This window comes from Pteropus medius, unplaced genomic scaffold (assembly GCF_902729225.1).
Source record: "Pteropus medius unplaced genomic scaffold, Ma_sr-lr_union100, whole genome shotgun sequence".
Classification (NCBI taxonomy): domain Eukaryota; kingdom Metazoa; phylum Chordata; class Mammalia; order Chiroptera; family Pteropodidae; genus Pteropus; species Pteropus medius.
In genome coordinates, this window is record NW_024347791.1 from 29139200 (window position 1) to 29147139 (window position 7940).

The window sequence follows — 7940 nt, forward strand, 5'->3', positions numbered from 1 at the left end:
GAAATGGAAAAAGGTGTGATGTTGGAGAATTGAGGACGGGCTGTGGGTGAGACTCAGGAGATAGCAGGATGGGGGAAATTAATGAGAAAAAGGCAGTAGCAAAGTCATGGGGAAACAACCTATTTCAAAAGGCCTAGGAAATATCCCTGGCTAGAATGTTAGGTGCGAGTGGGGAAGGAGGATGATATACGGGAAACTGTGACACGTTCTGGGGGAGACCAAGTGTTCCTGAAAGTCTGAGTGACAGTTTCTGGAACCACTGTTCTTGGCAGCCCTATGCCCCTCACACTTTAATGGAAACCTTCCTGTCAGAGGAGTCTAGTAACAGTGAAATACTGTCTGCAAGCATAGTAATTAAATATATGACGTAGGAAAGCTACAAGTGCAGACCTAGATGTAATTATCCAATGGATTTCACTTTTTTGGGGAGCTAAACAGGGGATGAATGTCTCTCAGTTGATAAATAAAATTACAGTGTAATCTATTATTTACATCACTTTTAAATTTCATTGTTTTTTATGCATGTTTGTCTTATAGATATGTGGTTGGTGACTTTCTCCCTGACAGAATTATTTGTCAAAGAAAATCATGAATTACGAATATCAGGAGGAGCAGTGTGGGATTTCTTTAATGGAGTGAAGCCTCAGGACATAGATTTTGCTACCACTGCCACCACTACGCAGATGAAGGGGATGTTTCAGTGGACAGGCTTCAGGTGATGACAAAGGAGAGAAGCACAAGATGATTCCTATCAGGCTTACTGAAGAAAATTTTGAAATTACTACATTATGGATTGATATCACTGATGGAAGACATGGCTGAGGTAGAATTCACAACCCAGTGGCAGAAGGATTCTGAATGCAGAAATCTCACAATACATTCTATTTTTAGTTTTACTTTATTTGGCTACTTTAATGGTTGTAAAGATTTAAAAATAAGAAAGATTTGTTGGACATGCTAAACAGAGGATACAATATTATATTAGAATTTTAAGGTAGTTCAGGTTTTATGAGAGAATTATAGACAAACCTAGTGACTATGATCCTGAGACTTTGAAAGAAATTGTAGAAAATGCCAAAGGGCTGGCTTAATATCAGGAGAGAGAATTTGGGTAGACCTGAAATAAGTTCTTATTGGTAACCATGTAAATCATTTGATTCACCTCATCTATAATCTTGATGTGGCTATTTATTTAGGTTTACCTCCTAATCCAAGTTTAGAAGAATTCAACAGTCAGTAAAACTGTTGAAAGTTTTCACCAAATCCAATAAAAAGTAGCCTCATTTTTTAAAGTACAGAATGATGTCACAAAATTGAATTCGAGGTTGGAGATTTTAAAAGAAGAGAAAGCTCTTGGTTTGTTTATAGTTAAAAACAGGACATATTTAATTAAAACAACTATTTAAAACCACTGAAGCCCTATCAACACTTCATTATAGGTTCTAGGATTATTGATGCAATTCTCGTGTATGTGAACTAACGAAATACCAAGGAGAGCATGATCTTCTAAAGGAAATGCAGCAGTGGTCATTCCTCCATTTCCTATGGATGGCCATGACATCAGAAAAATGGGTATTTTTTCAGGAAAAGAAACTGGGGCACTATTGCAACCTTATGAAAACAGTTGAAAAAAGTGGTTACCAAATGGAAAACAATAAACTTTTGAGTTACATAAATACTTAAAATCGATGACAGCTAGCTACCAAAAGCCAGGGAAATTTTGGTAAGATGCCCCCCGACACTTAGTGAGATTTAAGAGACCTGAATATTAGCAGAATAAAAGCCAGTTTAGAGAACCTCATCAGAAAAATAAAGTTTTTATTGTGTGAAATATGATTATATTTCAGACACTAAACTGAAATCTATCACCTCTTAATCTGATTTATATCACTGAACTTTATAATTCTTTTAGGGTAGTTCCTAAGAAAAGAATAGTTGGCTTCACCTATCTTAATATGGCTAGGCTTCCCAGCCCCCACCCCTGTATCCCCGCTGCATAGGGCAGTACTAACACTGATCTTGAAGAAAAAATGTTGCTTAGTGTTTGCAATTGAAATAAATAGGTTATTTTATACAACAAAATTCTATGGTAAGTGTCAGTTTTTATCTGAATTCTAGAATAAACTTATACTTGAAAAATAAAAGTTTTTTTTTTTTTTTTTAAAGGAGCTTAGTCTAGATTTTGAAAGTGGCCCTGGACCAGCATTATTATCATCACCTGAGAACTCATTAGAAATGCAAATTCTCAGATCTCACTCAGAACTAAAAAACAAACCTGGTGGTGGGGGTCAGCATTCTGTATTTTAACAAGTCCTCCAGGTGATTCTGGCGGACAAGTTTGAGAACAACTGTGAAAAATCTCATTATAAAAGCTCACTGGAATCTCAGCTACCAGAGCTAATGCAGAAAAACCAAAACAGCTAGATCTTACTGTTGCCAGAGGTCACTTCCAGATGGTAAATTTGATTCTAAGATTCTACTTGGTTTTATACATTACTCCTTGAATTTTTGCATCAATTTAACACTTATAGCCTATAGATATCAAATTTCAGTTTACCTTTAAGAATACAGGATGCCAAGTAAAAACACTTCCAGCAGTAGTACCAACCTGGAGCTCTCATTTTAGATCCAGAAAAATAAGCATTTGCAGCCATGAGTATTCAGCATATGATTATCATAGATGTAAAATGAATGTTCATGTTGGCTATTGTTGAAAAATAACTAAAGACAATTTGGTGTTACAAACTTCAACACTTCATGACACAAATAATCTCCTTTAGGGAGAACAGTAAAATGAGTCAGAAGGCAGGAAGCTCTTCTAGGGTAAATAAAAAGCAAGAAAGAGAAAAATAGAAAATATATGACTGGCTGAGGCCACATAGTCAACCTTGTTCGGAATGAGATGGAACAAGAAAATAAGTATAGAGCCCAGAGCTGGCTTGGCGTTTGGGGAATGACTGGCTATATGTATTGGGTTTGGTCAAGACGAGCATTTACAGGAACACAAAGGTAAATTTTTGGTTTCAATTTGCTGATATGGCACCTTGGACAGGTGTGGCTCTGTCTTGGGCTTGGAAATTTATTTCAATACTGTCAACTTCTTTTTGTAGTCTTCAGTTTTCTAGTCTTAGCATGATAGAGGCAGTATTGCCTCATGGAAGATTTTTAAATAATGAAACATAGCTTATCCTTTTTAGTACATTGATATTTTACTAAAGAATTTTCTGAACAAATTTTTGAGTGAATTTGGTCTGTGAGAGAGAGAGAAGGAGAAAGAGAAAGTGAATTTCTGCATTTAGAACAATCTTTTTCTGATATCTTAAATTAGTTATCTTTGAATATTTGGAGTCATCTTTGATACCATCTAACTCTATTAATTTAATTTAATTTTTGAAATATTCTGTTTACTAATTGACAAATTTTGTAATTTACCTGCGGAAATTCTTTTTAGATGTTTTTCCCATCTGAAACATACTTAGATATTTCCCAAATATTTTCAAAATTTTTTCAGAGTATTAGAAAAGTTGTTATGATGCTCATACTTCCCTCCATTTTTGTGTCTTTTATCCTTATCTATTTTTTTGCATTTTGCATTCTTTTTTCATTATTAAAGTTTTTGAAATAGTTTATCAATTAAAAAATTAAAAGCCTTTTTTTTTCTTTTGGAATTCTTTATTTAGATTTGTACTGTTTTCTAAAGTAATTTCTAATTTTAGCCATGTTCTATGTTTGATCTTCCTACTGTTTGTTTTAATAATTTTTCATCTTTTATAAGATGCTTAATTTAGTTGTTGTTGTTCATTCTTTTATGAATATAAGTATTAATTCTATCACTTTATTTCTATTTACCTCTTAGAAGCATTTTATCTTATTAACTAGTTTTTGGTACATACTGTTTACATTATTAATTTTTTATTTCAGCTTCTCTCTTTGATACAAGTATTTAACAATACTTTTTAATTAGGAGAAAGTAGAGTCTTTTTTATCATATTTAAGTTTTATTGCAGTAGAAGTATGTAATCTCTATAGTTCATCTATGTCTATAAAATTACTGAATATGATGAGATTAACTTTGTGGCATAAATCATAGTCAATTATGTGAAAGTTTTATTGGTATTTCCAAAGATGATGCCTTTAGTATTTTAAAGAGAAACAGCAATTAACTAAATCTAAATTAATAATTTTAAGTCTTCTGTATATCCAAATGTTTTTCCTTAACTTGTTCAAGTCATGTGTAGAGAAAGGCAAATCAAAATCTTGTATTTGCCCCAACATGTAAAAAAAACCCAAATGATGAAATGGCAAATAAAATATGGAACAACTATACAATGAAATATTCAGTAGTTAAAAAAATAATGAAGTACTTATCTATGCTACCACATAGATAAATCTGGAAAACCAGTAAAAGAAGTCATTTTCCTATGATTCCATTTATGAAAAATGCCAAGAGTAAGCAAATTTATAGAGACGGAAAGTAGATTAGTAGTTTTTCTAGTTTCCTTAGGGGAAAATGGAATGACTGCTAATGGGTGATGTGTTTCTTTTGGAGGTAATAAAAATATTAAAAATGATTATGGTAAAAAAATGATTATGGTGAATTCGCAGCTTTGTGAATATACTAAAAGCTATTGAACTGTATGCTTTAAATAGGTTGATTATATGTCAATTATATTTCAGTAAAGGTGTTAAGAAAAAGATCTTGTATATTTCTATTGTATTTCTTTATTCGACATATAACTTCACATATAACATTGTGTAAATTTAAGGTGTACAACATGTTGATCTGATACATTTATATATTGTAATATGATTGCCATTGTAGCAATAATTAGCACATCTTTCTCACCAGATGATTATCATTTTTTTCTAGTGGTTGGAATAATTAAATATAGTCTCCTAGCAAGTTTGATGCTTATTATATAATATTACTTTCTGTATTTACTAAACTGCATCAAATCTCTAGGGCTGATTTATTACTCCTGGCAAGTTTGTACCTTTAAACATCTATCCTATTCCCTTAACTTCCATCCACTGGTAACCACCATTCTACTCTCTTATTTTATGAGTTTTGCTTGCTTAGAGTCTACATATAAGTGATAATAATACAGTATTTTTCTCTGATTTACTTCACTTAGTTTTCTCAGTACCATTTGTTGAAGAGACTATCCTTTCCCCATTAGGTGTTCTTGGCCAGTATTACTGACCATATATTCAGAGGTTTAATTCTGGGCTCTCTGTTCTATTTGCCTATTTTTATGCCAATACCATACTATTTTAATTATTATAGCTGTGTAGCACAATTTGAAATCAGGAAATGTGATGCTTACAGGTTTGTTCTTTCTCAAGATTGTTTTGGTTATTTGGGGTCTTTAGAGTTCCATATGAATTGTAGAATTATTATTATTATTATTATTTTATTTCTGTGAAGAATGGAATTGACATTTTGATATAATTTGTATTATATAGAAATGGCTTTTGGTAGTGTGGACATTTTAACAGTAATGTTTTTTACAATTCATTAGCACAGGATGTCTTTCCATTTGTTTGTATCTCTGATTTCTCTTACCAATGTACTGATGTTTTTGTTGCATAGATCATTCACTTCCTTGGTAAAATTTATTCCTTGATATTTTATTGTTTTGGTGCTATTGTGAATGGGATAGTTTTCTTTATTTCTTTTTTTGATGTTTTATTATTAGTATGTAGAAATGAAACTGATTTCTGTCTGTTGGTTTTATATTTTAGTTGTTGACTAGTTCCAACAGTTTTTGGAATTTTTCTCTATATAAAATTCTATCATTTGCAAACAATGACAATTTTAACATTTTTCTTTCCGGTTGGAATGTTTTTAATTTCTATACCTTGTGTAATCTCTCTAGATAGAAGTTCCGGTACTGTAGTAAATAAAGTGATAAGCATGGGCATCCTTGTCTAGTTCCTGATCTTGAAAAAGTTTAGTTTTTTTCACCATTAAGTGTAATGATAGCTGTGATTTTGTTGTTTATGGCCCTTATTGTATTATATTTCTTCTATACCCAATCTGTTAAGGATTTTTATCATAAAAAGTTGCTATATTTTGTCAAATGCTTTTCTGAATCTGTTTAGGTGAAAATGTGATTTTTTATTTTTCACCTGTTAATGTGATGTTTTACATTTGTTGATTTGCATACGCTGAAACATTCTGGCACCCACTTGGTAATGGTGTACAATTCTTTTAATATATCCTTGAATTCAGCTTCCTAATGTTTTGTTGAAAAATTTTACATATGTATTCATCAGAGATATTTGTCTATAGTTTTCTTAGATTTGTCTGGTTTTGGTATCAGAGTAATGCTGGATTTCTAGAATAAGTTTGGAAATATTCTCTACTTTTCAATTTTTTGAAAAGTTTTATTAGAACGGTATTAATTCTGTAAATATTTGATAGAATTTTCCAGTAAAGTAATCTAGTCCTGGGTTTTCTCTATTGGGAGGTTTTTGATTACTTTATTTGTTATTAGTCTGTTCAGATTTTCTACTTCTTACTGATTCAGTCTTTATAAGTTGTTTGTTTCTAAAACTTGATACAACTTTACTGGATTATCTAATTCATTGGTATATAATCATTCATAGTAGTCTCTTATGATACTATGTATTTCTGTATAATCAGTTTTAATGTCCCCTCCTTAATTTCTAATTTTGAGTCTTTTTTTTCTTCATTATTGTAGCTAAAGATTTCTCAATTTTGTTTTATCTTTTTGAAAAACAAAATCTTAGTTTTATTGATTTTTTCAATATTGTCTTTGCTTATATCTTTATTATTTTCTTCCTTCTGCTAACTTTGGGCTTAATATGTAATTTTTCTAGTTTCTTGAGATGTAAACTTAAGTTGTTTGTGTTTTTCTAATTTTTTAATATATGCATTTATTGCTAATTTTCCTCTTAGAACTGCTTTTGCAGCCTCCCATAAGATTAAGTATGCTGTTATCATTTTCATTTACTTTGAGATTTAAAAAAAAAAAATTCATTTGATTTCTTCTTTGTCTTATTGGTTGTTTAGAACTATGTTCTCTAGTTTACACATATTTTTACATTTTCCAGCATTTTGCTTATAGATTGCTAGTTTTATAGTAAAAAAAAAAAAATGTTGGTATAAATTCAATCTTCTTAAATTTTCATATAATGTGTTTTTCATATAATCCATCCTGGAGAATGTTCTGTGGGCACTTGGGAAGACTGTGTATCCTTCTGCTGTTGGATGGAATGTTATCTCTCTGTCTGTTTCTATATATGTCTGTTAGGTCAATTTTGTTTTAAAGTATCATTCAATTCCAATGTTTCCCTGTTTATTTTATTATCTGAATAATCTATCCTTTGCTGAAAGTGGGATGTTGAAGTCTTCTACTACTTTTGTATTGTCTATCCCTCCCTTCAGATCTGTTAGTATTTGTTTAATATGTTTAGGTGCTCCAATGTTGTATATATTTACAATTGTTACATCTTCTTGATGTACTGAACTCTTTATCATTATGTGATGACCTTCTTTGTCTCCTGTTACAATTTTTTGGCTTAAGGTCTATTTATCTGATATAAGTAAGGCTACCTTCACTTTCTTTTGATTTCTAATTGCATGGAATAGTTTCTTTCACCTCTAAATGTTGAGGCTATTTGTATCTGTACAGCTGAAGTGAGTCTCTACTAGGAAGCATATAGTAGAATCTTATTTTTTCCTTACAGTCAGTCTATGCCTTTTGATTGATGAATTCAATCTAGTCACATTTAGAGTGATTATTGATTCATAAAGATTTACTACTGGCAATCTTTGCCTCTGGTTGTTTGGTATCACCATTGTTTCATTTTTATTCTGTTTCTGCCTACCTTTGTTAATTGGTGGTTTTCTATAATGATATTCTCTGTTTCTCCTTTATTGTGATTCATGACTCTAAATTTTTGGTTACCAT

At 31.2% G+C, this 7940-nt stretch overlaps 1 pseudogene; it reads left to right on the forward strand.

Annotated features, from left to right (window-relative positions):
• The first annotated feature begins 539 nt into the window (after positions 1 to 539).
• On the forward strand, positions 540 to 1683 carry LOC120615149 (CCA tRNA nucleotidyltransferase 1, mitochondrial-like; annotated as a pseudogene).
• The last annotated feature ends 6257 nt before the right edge of the window (positions 1684 to 7940 follow it).